Source organism: Triturus cristatus, chromosome 9, assembly GCF_964204655.1.
Source record: "Triturus cristatus chromosome 9, aTriCri1.1, whole genome shotgun sequence".
NCBI lineage: Eukaryota > Metazoa > Chordata > Amphibia > Caudata > Salamandridae > Triturus > Triturus cristatus.
In genome coordinates, this window is record NC_140592.1 from 340556434 (window position 1) to 340572313 (window position 15880).

General features: G+C 43.2%; 1 protein-coding gene across 2 annotated transcripts in view; it reads left to right on the forward strand.

Moving 5' to 3' along the window:
* Window positions 1-1591: 1591 nt before the first annotated feature.
* SEMA3B (semaphorin 3B) overlaps window positions 1592-15880 on the forward strand; it is a 427981-nt gene continuing 413692 nt past the window's right edge. Inside the window, exons 1-2 of one of the 2 annotated variants that reach the window (XM_085625088.1) lie at window positions 1597-1728; window positions 7353-7449. The gene's annotated coding sequence lies outside the window, so the exon portion shown is untranslated. Of the gene's footprint in view, window positions 1729-7352; window positions 7450-15880 lie in introns of both variants that reach the window. The other variant, XM_085625087.1, reaches the window with a different exon arrangement.

Here is a 15880-nt window from a genome sequence, read left to right on the forward strand (position 1 = left end):
GTTCTGAGACCTTGCCATTGTAAATAGATGTACCCAGTAGAAAATTCTGGCTGTGTGGCGGAATTTCTGTCAACACGCTGCTTGCAGTGCTTGCAGAAGGGTGATCTAAGGTGGGTCAACTTTGAAGAGTTAGTGATACAGTTTCCAGGTAGTAACTCATATTTACTCCTATCAAGTGCTTGGGATGAATGTATACTCAGAAAGGGGGAAGACATACCTCCAGAATTGATGGTGTGCATGGTGACAGGGTTTCTTCATAAATAATAATTTCCTTATGAAGAAACAAAGAAAATTCATTTTAGTGTCACAGTTCCATATCCAAACTTGTACCCCTATGCAATTCTTTGAGAGTAAGTGGATACACATTTGAGTACTGCTGAAAATCAAAGTTTTTAGGAGTACTCCAGGAATTACTTGAGAATGCCTGAAAAAATATATATGTTTGCAAACCATACAAATTCAAGTGTTGCTAGCGGTAGTGATTCTGATTTTGGCGGGAATCAAAGGTAGTTGAAATTAATCAAGGACATTGTAGATAATAAATACAGTTCACATATATTTAAGCCTCTGTGTTTATTTTGAGGCTATATTAGTAATTTTATTAATATTGTGAACATTGTAACAGCTTCCTTTAATGGGACTTACAGTAATACCGCTCCCTGTGATGTCACTGGTTATGCTAATGAGCAGATACCTACTGAACAGGATTCTTCCCATTGCCTCCTGAGGCAGTTCAGGGGATCAGAGTCTGCACCTGAATGCTCCTACATAAGGTCATTGCCAGCTTTTCAAAGGCTCCTGTGAAATAGACCCTCAGTAATGAAATTAATATGAAGAAAAAGAAAGAATAAGCAAGGAAGAATGGATGAAAGGTAAAAGAGAGCAAACTAAAAGAGAAAGAAGATCAAGAAACGAACTGGAGACAAAGAATCCCCTATTAAAGAAATGTACAAAACAGGATGGATCGATAAAATAAGGAGATAGTGCAAAAGATGAGAAACAGAGAAAGAAACAGAAGAAAATCGTAAGCAATTAAGGAAATTAACAATTAGCATGAAAGAAATGATACATGACATATATATTATGAAGTATTCCGATGAACTTCAATTACAATATTTAAATGTATCTGGACGATTTAAATATGTACATGAATTTGATGTGTTCTATTGCTGATATATTTCATTTCTCAATATTTCGCCAAATTCTTAATGTACCCACCCAGACTGTCTGTCCTCCCCAAGTCCTTGTTACATAATCAGTTCTGTTGTACTGACAAATAATAATACACTGTATTAACATTCTGAATGAAAAACACACAGAGAAGAAGGTCCAGGAAAGTTAGAGTAAATGGAACAGAAAAAAACGAAAGAAAAGAAGAAGAAAAAATGCTATGAAGGCTAGAGGACGCCTGAAGGTGGGAGTGTCAATCAGAGGGCGTCAGCCACGTGCACTCTGTGTGGTGACTAGCATTGCCTTCATTCCTACCTCCAGGCCGCTCCTGTGTGTACCTTTACCTGTCCCGGCTAGCCCCCACCCCGAGGCGCATCCCCACCTGCCTGCATGCTGTGTCAGCCTGGGCTCCGCAGACTGTCCCAGGTATGTTCTAGGCTCCCAGGCAGCAGGGCAGGGGGTCTCGTGGACTGAACCGGCCGCACCCCCTGTGAGGGCACCTGCCCGCCCACTTGGAGCACCACAGCGCCTCTGAGCCCCTATGGACCTCCCGATCTGGTAAGATTGTAGACATTCCGCGACCATTTGTTCTCGTATTTGCAGATATTGTCATGAAATGAGCGATAGCGTAATGGTTTGCATACGGGTTCTTTCCGCTGCTCAGCACGCGCCTGCTTGTTTCTCGACAGCGTGCCCTTTGGCCAGCTATGTATAAATGAGTGTTGTTTCTCTGTGCAGTGTGCCCTTTGTCCAGCTATGTGTAAATGAGGTTTCGCTTGGTTAATGGCTCCGTGCCTGCCAGTCTCAGAAGGGCAGAGAGGGGGCGGGGCAGGTAGAGAACAGTGGCCAGCAGATTATGTTAAAAGGAAACCAGGGTCGGGAATATTGGAACTAGATGAAAGTTGGAATTACTGACCAGAGAGAGGGGAAGATGAGGGAAAACTGCCGAGTAAAGAGGGCAGATAAAGAGGCAATGTTGGAAAGAAGAGAGGGCAAGTTGCAAGAAACTTCCTGGGTGGGAGAGAGGCGTGTGAGGCCAGGAGACAGAGTTACAGATATGAAGATAGATGGAGGAACAGGGACTGCTGACAAGAGACAGAAGCTACAACACTTGAGTACACATCGGGTATATATACAAAACAGAGGAGGGAAAGGAACTCCTGGAGAGAGGGCAGATATGGAAAAAAGAGACTTTTGAGAAAAAGGGCATAGCTGTCAGCTGCCTTCATCTCATGTGAGACACATTTCGCCAGTGTTGTTTTCTTGGGCCAGAAGCGCTTTGCATTTTTAGATTTCTGAGTTTCATTTTACTATGGCGAGTGTGGGCTTAAAATTACTCGCATGCAAGTGGCATGCATGCTGGCAAAAAAAACAGGATTGTCTGAGGGTGTCACAGATAACAAGGGGTCGCTTGGCAGCTATGTGAGGGTACAGCAGGAGCCAAAGTGTGTGCCAAAGGAGGCCATGATCTGTTGTGAAGAGTGGATATGGACAAGAGAAGAAAAGGAACTGCAACATAGGGAGGAAGATGTAATGAACAAGTAAGCATACGTGGGGCCGCTGTGACTGAGGGATGCAGTATGGGAGAAGCAGGGAGATCAAGAAGAGTAAAAGCAAGCTCTGAAGCAGGGGTGGGCGAGACTTGCGGAGTTTCACTGCGGAATTCCGCAGAGTTCCATAAAACGCGGGAGTCCGCAAGTGGCGGAATTCGGCATGCCGTGCTACTCACACTGATTTTAGTGCAGGGAACCTGTTCCGTGCTTTAAATTCAGCATAAACTGCACCACGCGGCTCGCCAGAAGGCGCTGCTTCTCTCTGCTATGCGGCAGCTTTCTAAACACGAATGGTAGTGACCTGCTGCGACCGCCCGCGTTGAGAAATCTCGCCGGGAGGCGTTCTAGCACTCAATTTTCTTGCTCGCGCTCAGCAACTTAACGTTGGTGAGCTACACATGTGAAAAAACTCAGCCACGCAGTGGTGGGCGGAGTTTTTCCAGAGCTATGTGCCTCAAGCGGAGAGTGGAGTTGGCAAAAGTCTGCGAACTGCGCCAGCAGGGCAGAATTTATCGCCCACCACTACTCTGAAACCATCTCAAGGTTCCACGCAGAACTTCACAATACCAAGATAAATAATAAATAGTGTTCTCGAGGCGCTGTCTGGGTATTGGTAGCATTGCTCGTGTTCATATTTGTATGTCATAATATGAAATGCTAATATCGCCCTACAAAAATATTACAGCCAAAATATCTACAGCCAAAATATGGTCAAGGTAACTATACATTGTTAATTAGGATTTGCTATTTTTAATTCCACATCTACAAACATTGAAGCTATATAAATCATTGTGGTACAGATGTGGAGTCAAGTAATGTCAGGGCCACTGAATTTATCTGACAAGGGAGAACCAAGTTATGCGGCAGGGTTGGCTAAATTATGCAGCAACAAATGGCAAATTATGTGAAGTAATATGGCACCTTTTGAGATAGTATTACTTAATTATTTTGGCATTTTTATATATATATATGTTATATATGTTATATGTTTTATATATGTTAACACTTTGTGGGCAAAAGTTTCATCACAAAGTGTTATGTAGGTTAACACTTTGTGGGCAAAAGTTTAATCACATTAGTACTTGTTTAGCATCCAAATACAGCAATAAAAAGCATAAATGTGACCTCAACCTGCGAAGGCAACACATGTTGCTGTGGTTTTTTTGTTAACCTTTGATCTGTTTGTGCTAGAAACATTTGTTTGTGTTAAAATCTGCAGGTTATGCCGCAGATGATGGATTATGTGGCAAATGTGGCAAATCCATAATTATGCGGAAACTACCGCAGTCGCAAAATCACATAATTAGAGTGGCCTTGAGTATAGTAAAACTATACTTACCTATACATTTTGGTAGTCACTATTCTCACTCCAGTATATTTGTATAGTGCATCTACAATATTATGATACGTTACCCGCTCCTTCATGCTACAGCACATGAAAGTGTTGTAGGGTGGCCTGTGTGGCGGCCGCGGCTGCTGCAGCTGCAGGTAAGAGCTGTGGGTTCAGCTGGGGGGGATTTCGAGAGACAACCACAAGGGAAAATTAAATAAAGAATACATTTTCCCCTCATGGTCTTCTCTCGAAATCCTCCCCAGCCGGCCTCACCGCCCCACCGCTCTTACCTGCAGCATCCGCGGCAGCTGTGTGGGAATCATCAGGTGTTATGCCTGAGGTTGGGAGGAGTTCTTCATATATGGTGTGACAAGCCAGGTACTGCGTTTGTCCACGATGTGCTGCAGGACAGTCTAAAACAGAATGAGTTGCTGTCGCAGATTCTTGTTGCCTGACCTCAGCCTGAGAAGGTCATGAGCTTGAGAACAGCTAGGTCTCACCACTTTACCACTCTTCAGAATTTAAGCTTAATGCGGAGCTTTCTGGTCTACAGAGTATCTACCTGCACCTTCCGCATGGCTCAGTGGCGTAGCTAGACCTACTGCCACCCGGGGCAGCCCCATAGTACGTAGCCCGGTGCATGGTGATAGTCGACAGACCTGCCTTGCTCACCACCGCATCCCCCGAAAACAGTGCCGCCCTAGCCAGACCTCCTCCCGCCCCCTCCTAGCTGCACCATTGGCACGGCTCACTCTGATTGCAAACTGTAGTTGTGAATGTGAGGGGGGTCATCACGGTCTCAGGGTCTGCGTCCCCCCAGCTCTCGTTTTTAAGGGACAGTCTCTACTTTGGCCAAAATGTTCACCTACCATCACACTGTGCTTGCATTTTTTTGCATCTCAGCCCATCTAGTTCAATGGCATTAAAGATCATTTTTGTGTAGCGAGTAATATTTCCTGTAAATGTTCCCCTATCGTGCTTTTTATAGGCGGAACGATGTGGATGACGTGAAGCTTACAATTGGAATCTGTTGTGTTTGCACATGATGAACACTAATTGTGAAAGGGGGTGTGGCTATAACACTTGTGCCAGAATTGCTGTTGTCATGGAAATACCTGGCTGTGAATGTGTACATAAGTGACTGACATTTACAGCTGTAAGATAAAGTTGAACCTGTATGCATGATTGCATATTAATTATGGTGTTGGTCTGGGTTCCATTTTGATGCTATGCGTGTCATTTCTTGCTCTGCATGGCCTATTGTGTTAATATTCTCTGTTACTTTCTGTTTACAACTTTTGTAATGCAGTCAGCTTCTTTGAGGACTCACAACACACTGTCACTTTTACCAGCAGCTTGTTTTTGTTCTCCCAGACGTACTTTTCCATAAATCCAGCGATAGCTAATATTATCACAGTTTTTATTGCTTAGGCTGATAGCTTTTTATTGCATCTACTGATATTTCATGTCCCGCCTCTCTCCCTTACATAACTACTCTGAACAGACACTTCTGTGGATCTGCGCCAACCCCTGTGTATTTATCTTTCCACACTGTAACTGGTTTCTAAGCAACTAATATTTTATCAGTGTACTAGGGCTTGCTTGCTTGATAACAACCGTATCTTATTTTGTTTACCTGGTTGAGGTAGTGTTGCCAATTTCTGTATGGTACAGGAAGTCGTGTCATTTCTATAAATCACAGGTGTAGCAAAAAGTGACATGTTTGGCTCTGATGACATCATAGGAAGTCATTAACAAAGTAGGTCGCACACTGCTCGTCATACCCGCAAATAGCCCCATAGAACTCTGGATAATGTAGTAGCAACGGTGAGTACGCCTATGCCACGAGTGTGTCACTATAATGCCATCCCTGGACACATGTTTCGAGGTAATTGCCTCTCGTCAGCAGGGAGCAGGTAGGTATGTGGGGTGCCAAGTAGACTGCCAAAATATTAAAGGTAAAATACCTCTACCGGCGCGCAGGTGCGTAACCAAGGCTCGTCAGCCCAAATCGCTCAAGGGAGCTTAAATACATTAACAAAGTAGGTCGCACACTGCTTGTCATACCCGCAAATAGCCCCATAGAACTCTGGATAATGTAGTAGCAACGGTGAGTACGCCTATGCCACGAGTGTGTCACTATAATGCCATCCCTGGACACGTGTTTCGAGGTAATTGCCTCTCGTCAGCAGGGAGCAGGCTGGTATGTGGGGTGCCAAGTAGACTGCCAAAATATTAAAGGTAAAATACCTCTACCGGCGCGCAAGTGCGGATATACTCGTGGCATAGGCGTACTCACCGTTGCTAATACATTATCCAGAGTTCTATGGGGCTATTTGCTGGTATGACGAGCAGTGTGCGACCTACTTTGTTTATGTATTTAAGCTCCCTCGAGCGATTTGGGCTGACGAGCCTTGGTTCTGCACCTGCGCGCCGTGAGAGGTACTTTAACCTTTAATATTTTGGCAGTCTACTTGGCACCCCACATACCTACCTGCTCCCTGCTGACGAGAGGCAATTACCTCGAAACACGTGTCCAGGGATGGCATTATATTGATATACTCGTGGCATAGGCGTACTCACCGTTGCTACTACATTATCCAGAGTTCTATGGGGCTATTTGCTGGTATGACGAGCAGTGTGCGACCTACTTTGTTTATGACATCATAGGAAGTGACCTCACACAAACTTCAGCTCGGATGGCTGATCTCTGCCTGTTTATTTTGGACAGTTTTATTAAAGCCTGTGGGCGCAATATATTACAAACATTTATTTATAACAGGTGTAAAAGATCAGGTACTGAAAGTACTGAAGCTAAAGGTGTTTTTACACTAAAAGTGGTTAGAATCACAACTTTTATAAAGAACTCTGCAGGGGTTCCACGCAGCAAGAGATGGGTGGAAATTGCTACACCGGTCTACCCCCAAAATGACTTCCCTGGACATTAAAGTGCTTGTATAGATTGTATAGATTACGAAATATATAGTTTTGGTTACTTTGTTAGATTACACTGAACTCATAACAATAGCAGATTTGACAGTGTACGCCCTTTGACCTCCTGATGACATCACAGAAAGAAATATTATGTGCCCTTTGATCCTGCCTCCTGAGATTTGATTCTGCTCAAATAATGAAATGAAAAGGGCACAGAAAAGCCCACAATATATGTAAAATCTAGACTGTTACAGAGTCAGATAAAGGGCATGCGTAAGAGCATAGGGCTGTAGGTATAGCACAAGAAGGCCTATGCCACAGGATACCCAAAGCATGACTGTCTGTTTCTTGGTTTTCTGCAGATTGCCTTACTGTGTTCAAGTACCCGTATCTCCAATCACCTGAGAGCTGGGGGCCCAGGAAATGGCTGAGAGACCCAGGAGCATAGGGGTTGTTATGGTATGCACAGCTGTCAGCACCCAGAGATGCCTAAATGATGATTTGTATACGTGGTTGTGTTCATCTGTCTACACCGTGAATCTCACAACAAGAAAGGACATAAACAACTTCAGAACTACGCATCAGAATCCATATACTTCTGTTCTTGCCCTATGAGAGCACAACACCCCTTGGCTGTGCATTCCCTTTGATAAACAGCTAATATCAGAATTTGCTTATCTGCTTGAATCACTTATTTTGCCAACATTGCAATTAATTGCTATACAGCAGGATGTTTGGCATACCTTTACATTTTCTGCAGCATCCTTTTCATAAATTGGGTTCCCATGTCCCTCCATTGAGGCCCCAGATTCTCCAGCGTTCCCTAATAACTGAGGATTTCCGAACAGGAGTCAATTCTCCCATTCTGTAAAAATCTGGTCTGCACAGTCTACAGGGGTACAAGTGCACTGAGCTGTGCAGGCGATCCTAATGGAGTTATGAATAGGCACCATCAGGCCTGTAAGACCACGAGGCTGAGGTTTTGTATTAGCTACATTTAGATGTAATGCATACCTCTAGCCAGGCATCAAAGCAATTTTGAGGATGGGTACCACACTGCTCTGTGGGAGTGGTTTGGATGGAAGTGTGTATCCCTATCATGTGGCCTACATGGGTACCGTTTCAATGTCGCCTGTAAGGATCAGAGTTGAGCTCTTACTATGTTTTGGTTGTGTGGCTTTGTGTGAGTTGAAGCAGAAAGATTGACAGATAGGACACTTGGGCATTAGGTGATAATGTCTGGATGAATAGGAGAGTGTAAATGCAGTGTGACCTATGTAAAAAGTGTTTTAGTGTTGTCTGTGGCAGAGACTGTTGTGTCGCTGCAGGTGTGTAGCTGCATAAAAACAACTGTGTCGGAGAAAAGCTTAAGGACAAGTGTGGCTGTTCATGTGAATACCTATCATCTTTAGAGTGGTCTGTTTCACACATTTTAAATCATATTGACAACAGAGCAAGCAATGCTACATTTTTGGATAAGTTGGAGATGGGAGATCGCACTCTTACAGGCGTTTAAGAGTATGGCATTCTCGTAATCCAATCAAGTCAATCAATTCTATGATCACCCAAGCCCGGGTTCCTTTTCTAGGAATGAAAAACATTTCTTAAGGATTTTAGGTGAAAGAAACAAGTCTTGGACACTTTGGAATTATGAGAATTAAATTAAGGATACCATGTGAATCTAAGTGTCTGCCCAGATCAAGGACTTGCAAAGCTGCAACGGAGAGGATCAAAAGAAGATTGTCAGTTAAAAACCTTAATCTCAATTTTTGGAGCAATTAAAAGAACCTATATTTTGTTATCTTTTAAATTCAAGACGTTGGTATTCGTCCACCAACAGTCATAAGCAGTCACGCTTAAGAAAGGGACTCCACTTTCATCTGAGGCGATATGTCTAAGATAAGATGAGTATCATTTCTGTACATGTAGATAATGTAATTGTCTACCCTTCCTCAAGTCCACTTTAGTTGGCAGGACAGTTTGACCCTTGGTGGGATCTATCAAACCTCAGCTCAAGGATGGTAAGCACAATTACGTGTAATCACAATCCTCTCTATCCACACGTTATTGTCAATTAGGCTTAAGGCTTCTATATATCACCCCTTAATATCTGCACTATCCCTCCTTTGTGGATGCTCAGGATGAATAAATGGGAAGATGCACTCACTCTGGGTTAACAGAGGTGTAGATTATGCTTGCGCTGTAGGTTCTCACCATTGCCCCAAATTTAACAGACATGCTGACCACACTTTGGCAGTATACTGTATTGCTTTTTGGAGATTTTCTACTGATATCTGACCTTGAACAGGACTCTGTAAGATGTTTTTGCGCAAGGCTGTGAACAAGCTTGGCGAAGGTGGAGAAACGGTGACCTCCCCTGGAAGAGGAAGTTGTACTGCTGAAAGCATGGAGAGGAGCTAACCCCTGTCCAGGAGGGCAAGGAGCAGAGCCCAGCTGAATGAAGTCTGTGAAGAGGTTGTCTCGTGGAGCAAAAGTGAACTTGCAGCCCAGATCACCAGAACAGAACTAAAGACAACTGCTTTTTGAAAAGGAGACATTCAAGGACTGTTAGTATAGGGACCCCCTCAACGATTTCCTGATTTTGTGGCAGCTGCTATTAGTCCTTTTCAAGGCAAAGGCAGACATGGGGGAATTTCTCTTTAATTCTGGCTCTTAGGAGTGTCCTCTTTCCGATGCGTCTGGTTGCCTTGATTCCATACATTTTTGAACTATCTCTGTGGCCTCTCCAGTTCCATTGATATCACTGTTTTACAACACAGCTGGATCCAAACCCTTAAATACAGTCTTGTATTTGTCCCTAGGAAAGTAAAGGCCCTATGAGAGGCTGTGGTTATGTGAGTGCCACCAGCATCTGCACATTTGGTCCTAAAATGAGCTGCTCATGGAGCAGTCATGAAGGGTGCGAGCCCTTTTCCAGTACGCAAAGTTTCCATGTTTCTGACTTTCACTTTGGAGACCAGTTGGAGGAGTGTCTTATCTCCTGTTGAACCGTTTCCAGTATCCTGCTGACCAACAACCACCAGAGTCCTGTAGCACTGTTAAACTGACACTGGAATTTGACTTAGAACAGGTTCTTGGGCATCAAAAGGTTTCCATGAAAGGAATCTTCAGTTGCCTTTGGTTGTTAGGTGTCTAGGTCCCCATCAAATGTTTCAGATACCGAACATGGAGAACACAACCATTCCATCCGAGCGACACAGACGTCAGCAATGCGCAGCCAGTTAATGGAGTTTGGAGCAGAGACGTAAATCTAAATTGGTCCCATGTCTCGTGTGTTTGAGTCCTAGAGAGCTGCCACGTGGTAAACATGATATGACTTCATCACCCACACAGCTGTGATTCCATGTTTGGAAGCTCCAGACCATGGAGAGGGCAGCCAGAGGTAATGGAAGGCTTACAGAGGGTGTCAGCATGTGCTGGTGGTTTAGGGAGATGTAATGAGATCCAGGACCAGGGAATTCCTGTTTACAAGATGTGGATCAGAGAAGCGTGTCAGACTTTGGCGTCATCTTTGTCGCCTGTCCTTGGCATCTGTAGGGGAGAGCAATAACAGAACATCATTAGCAGGGGAAACATGGTGCTGTTTGCAATTTGATTGTTGTTAGGTGTATTTGCAGATAGCCTTTGAAAAGCAACTCTGACTACATCTTCAGTGCTTAATTTTCACTGTCCATCTCTAATGAAAATAATTATTAATTGCAATCATAAAACACAAAATCCAGGTCACTTTAATTAGTTAACGTTATTTGTTAGATTAGCTACTATCTTCAAATATGTCATAAGTACAAAATGTGACAATTTTTTAAAATTATTTACCTGACTTTTTTACCCTTTTACATTTTGGTGGGTTTAATCTGCCGATACTATTCTGGGTTGCAAACTTTATCACATTCAGTAACTACTGGGTGTGGTAAACTCTACACCACTTGTAATTGTGATCACTCCACAAACAGATGTTTGCCTTGGGATTGTAAATAAATGGCGCAATCGCAATTGAGGCCTTTGTTAGTAAAAACTTTAGTTAAATGCTCAGGCACTTAAATCAATGCTGTTTGGACTGGCGTCATTTGTGACACTTTCAGCAAGATTTGGCATTTTCACAATGGACAGTTTAAATACTGAGGGCCCAATTCACAGAATTAACTTAAGAGAAAATCCTAAACTTACTACCATTTTGGTATTCACAGAAGGCACTTACTCATTTCGGTATTCACAGAAGTTAGAAGTCCTAACTTTAGGACTCCTAAATGCCTTCTATGAATACCGAAAGACTTACAAGTTAGGATTTTTCTCAGTTTAGGAGTCCTAATGTTAGGAGTCCTAACTCTACTACTCCTAAACTGAGAAGAATCCTAACTTTAAGACTTTCTATATTCACAGAAGGCATTTAGGAGTCCTAAAGTTAGGAGTCCTAACTTTACTACTCCTAAACTGAGAAAAATCCTAATTTTAAGACTTTCGGAATTCACAGAAGGCATTTAGGAGTCCTAAAGTTTGGACTCCTAACTTCTGTGAATACCGAAATGAGTAAGTGCCTTCTGTGAATACCAAAATGAGTAAGTGCCTTCTGTGAATACCAAAATGGTAGTAAGTATAGGATTTTGTCTTAAGTTAGTTCTGTGAATCGGGCCCTGAGATTTTATATTCCTTAATTGCAAAATTAAAAGTGAAACTACAAAGTGCAGTGGGCTGAAAGGAGCCATGGCAGAGGTGAAGCTGTCATGCTCTTTTCCCATGTAGGTTGGTTTGCTGTCGCATCATGCGACATGCAGAGCTGTCGCCTTGGTTGGTAGAGGACAGGCAGCACAGGGATTGGAGTTTTCTGAGTGCTGAGGTAGTCACAGAACCCTAGTTCCCTGAAGCGACTGGCCATTGGATTTATCTCAATAATAAATCTTTAGCCTTTTAAAAAAAACTTCCATGGAGACAGATAATTAAGAGCTTTGCTGTGCTGTAAGTGGGAACTTTTGGTTCAGGAGAATGGAGTAAAGCCAAATAGGAACAGTGTGATTGTTAGCTCAGTATGAGGTTAGAGGTAGCCGTCGGGGACAAAGCAAGTCCCCTTGGAGACATTCAGTGTCGTTCTGAAGTGGTTCTAAAACTCATGAGCATTTTAGGATAAGATATTAAACTGTCTTAGAGCCTCCTTATGAGTTTGGCGGTGCGGGAGCGGGACCGCCCGCTCCCGCACCACCAAACCCATGTACAAACCACCCGCCAGGTCAGGAGTTTTCTTCTGTCTAGCGGGCGGTTCTTTGGCGTTCCCAGGGCGGCGTTCCCACTGGCTTGGCAGACGGGGCTGAACTGTTCCCATGAGGCACAGGGTCAAGACTAATTTACATAAGGCTGTGTCTGAACTGGGGTGGGGAAGAGCTTAAGAACGATGATGGAATCTACCCAAATCTGTGACTGGGGGTGAGTGTCTGAAAAGTTTCAGCGCTCCATCCATCATTTCCTTGTATTTGCTTTGTTCCAGGGTGGTGCCTATGACTGCTGCAGTCCATGCCGTGCTGGTACTGATGTGCATGCACACAGGGAGGCACATGTTGTGCCGCCTTGTGTGCATCCACATGGTGTGAGGCACAAGGGGGATTTGCCGCACAATATTTCACATAAATGTGGCTCCCCTTGCCAAAACCATCAGAGGGTATGGATTCACCCCCATCTCATATGCGGATGATACCCAACTTCTCTTATCCTTTAATAACGATATAACTACCACGGATGTATGACGTTACAACGCACACTTTTACAACGCATGCACTTACAACGCATTTTTTACAACGCATAATCCATTACAACGCATGACATTACAACGCAGGACACTACAACGCATTTTTAAAAAATACCTTTACAACGCATTACCATTACAACGCATACTACCTTTACAACGCATACCATTACAACGCATAATATTAAATTACATTTAAGGTAAGTATTAGATAGTATAGGGGTAAAAATTACTATTCTAACTCCAGGGGGTGCAACAGTAGGGTAAGTGTTGGATAGTGTAGGGGTACAAATTACTATTCTAACTCCAGGGGGTGCAACAGTAGGGTAAGTGTTGGATAGTGTAGGGGTACAAATTACTATTCTAACTCCAGGGGGTGCAACAGTAGGGTAAGTGTTGGATAGTGTAGGGGTAAAAATTACTATTCTAACTCCAGGGGGTGCATCAGTAGGGTAAGTGTTGGATAGTATAGGGGTAAAAATTACTATTCTAACTCCAGGGGGTGCATCAGTAGGGTAAGTGTTGGATAGTATAGGGGTAAAAATTACTATTCTAACTCCAGGGGGTGCAACAGTAGGGTAAGTGTTGGATAGTATAGGGGTAAAAATTACTATTCTAACTCCAGGGGGTGCATCAGTAGGGTAAGTGTTGGATAGTGTAGGGGTAAAAATTACTATTCTAACTCCAGGGGGTGCAACAGTAGGGTAAGTGTTGGATAGTGTAGGGGTAAAAATTACTATTCTAACTCCAGGGGGTGCATCAGTAGGGTAAGTGTTGGATAGTGTAGGGGTAAAAATTACTATTCTAACTCCAGGGGGTGCAACAGTAGGGTAAGTGTTGGATAGTGTAGGGGTAAAAATTACTATTCTAACTCCAGGGGGTGCAACAGTAGGGTAAGTGTTGGATAGTGTAGGGGTACAAATTACTATTCTAACTCCAGGGGGTGCAACAGTAGGGTAAGTGTTGGATAGTGTAGGGGTAAAAATTACTATTCTAACTCCAGGGGGTGCAACAGTAGGGTAAGTGTTGGATAGTGTAGGGGTAAAAATTACTATTCTAACTCCAGGGGGTGCAACAGTAGGGTAAGTGTTGGATAGTGTAGGGGTAAAAATTACTATTCTAACTCCAGGGGGTGCAACAGTAGGGTAAGTGTTGGATAGTGTAGGGGTAAAAATTACTATTCTAACTCCAGGGGGTGCATCAGTAGGGTAAGTGTTGGATAGTATAGTGTAATATTATGCGTTGTAATGGTATGCGTTGTAATGGTAGTATGCGTTGTAATGGAATGCGTTGTAAAGGTAGTTTTTAAAAATGCGTTGTAGTGTCATGCGTTGTAATGTCATGCGTTGTAATGGATTATGCGTTGTAAAAAATGCGTTGTAATGGTAGTGCGTTGTAAAAGTTGCGTTGTAAAGGTTGTTCCCCAACTACCACTAAAGTACATTTCTCTGAGGTCATGAAAGCCATCTTGTCTTGGATGACGGAAAACTTTCTCCAGCTGAATGCTTGCAAGACGGAAATAATGCTTTTTGGTAAAGCCCAAGTGCTCTGGTCTCCAGAGTGGTGGCCTACAGACTTGGGTACAGCTCCTGCCCCCAAGACAGTGGTTAAAAATCTGGGTGTTCACCTGGACCAGACTCTTATTATGGAAGATCAGGTAGTGGCTACCACTGGCACCTGCTTTCATATGATGAGTCTTCTGCGTAGAGTTGTCCCTCTCCTCCCACTCTCAGTACAAAAAACTCTGGTTCAGGCACTGGTAATCAGCTGCTAGGACTACTGTAATGCTCTTTTGGCTGCGGTTAGTGAGTCTCAACTGAACAAACTCCAGGTGGTCCAGAACACAGCGGCCCGCCTAGTTCAGAATATGCCAGCCAGAACTGCCTCTCTCCCCCTCTTGCACTCACTACATTGGCTTTCTATACGCAAGAGAATCACGTTCAAGATCTGTTGTATAGTACACAAATCATTAAATGGCAGAGGAGCAAGCCATCTGACAGCAAACTGAGCAGATTCTGTGATCTGGGGAGAAATCTCTCCTCATTATACCTCGTTTTAGGATAACATGCTCAGGGGGCAAAGACTCCTCCTACCTGGCCCCCCCTTTACTGGAATCATCTACCATCTCACCTTCGGAAGTGCACGGATCATCTTCACTTTAGAAAGCTTCTCAAAACTGAGCTGTTCAGAAACTAATACTACCTGCCAGTGATTCCACAGTAGCCCAGAGACACCCCTTTGGGCGTGATTCAGACGCTTTACAAATTATAGCAACATAACATTACAGAGTCTTGGAAATGGTAAAGGAAAAGCCCGGGAGCAGGCCAAGCATGGGCTGTCTTTGGCTACATAGCAATTGCAAAGTAATAGCTAGTCATAGACTTTAGGTAGCAGTTTTAAACTTATAGGCATTTGGCAATTATTTTAAATATTTGATAATGGCTTTGGATATGAAATGAATTCTTATTTTATGTGAGTGCCAGCTTTGGGGATTATTTTAAATATTTGATCTTGGATTTGAATATGAAATGTAATTTTTTGTATCTGTGATTTTCTTTTTTAAATGCAGAGATTTGAATTAAATGCTCTAGATTCCAAAGGCAAATGGGATAATGGATGGGCTTTGTTAATGGGTAGAAATAAATGGAGTAGTTGGAGCATTTCTACTGTATGGATAGGGGCTTATCCGTAAGCAAGTAGCGTGAGCATTATGATGCCTCGGTAATTATAATTTATTGTCTTCACTTACCAAGCATCAGTTGGCGAAATGAGGAGGTTCATGTTTAAGGATTTGGCAGGAAAATGTGCTGGCAGTGAATCTGAGGAATTCAATCATGGTGATGGTTGTCTGAGAAGTTGTTGACACACATCTTATAGGCTGATAGGGATGCTTAGGTTACAAGGACCAATAGATCACCAGTCTTGCAGGCTCCTGCCTTTGACAGAAGTAGTCCTAACGTAAAGGCTTTTTGTCAATACAGATGATGAAAATCCTCCACAGAAGTGATGAAGTAACATCCACATTAGCAAGCATCCTCTAACCCCAAGGAAACAAGACCAACATTCAGCATGAATTTTCTCCCAAATATCAGCTTTAAATATATATTGGGAAGGCAATCATTTTGTTCCCTTATTGTC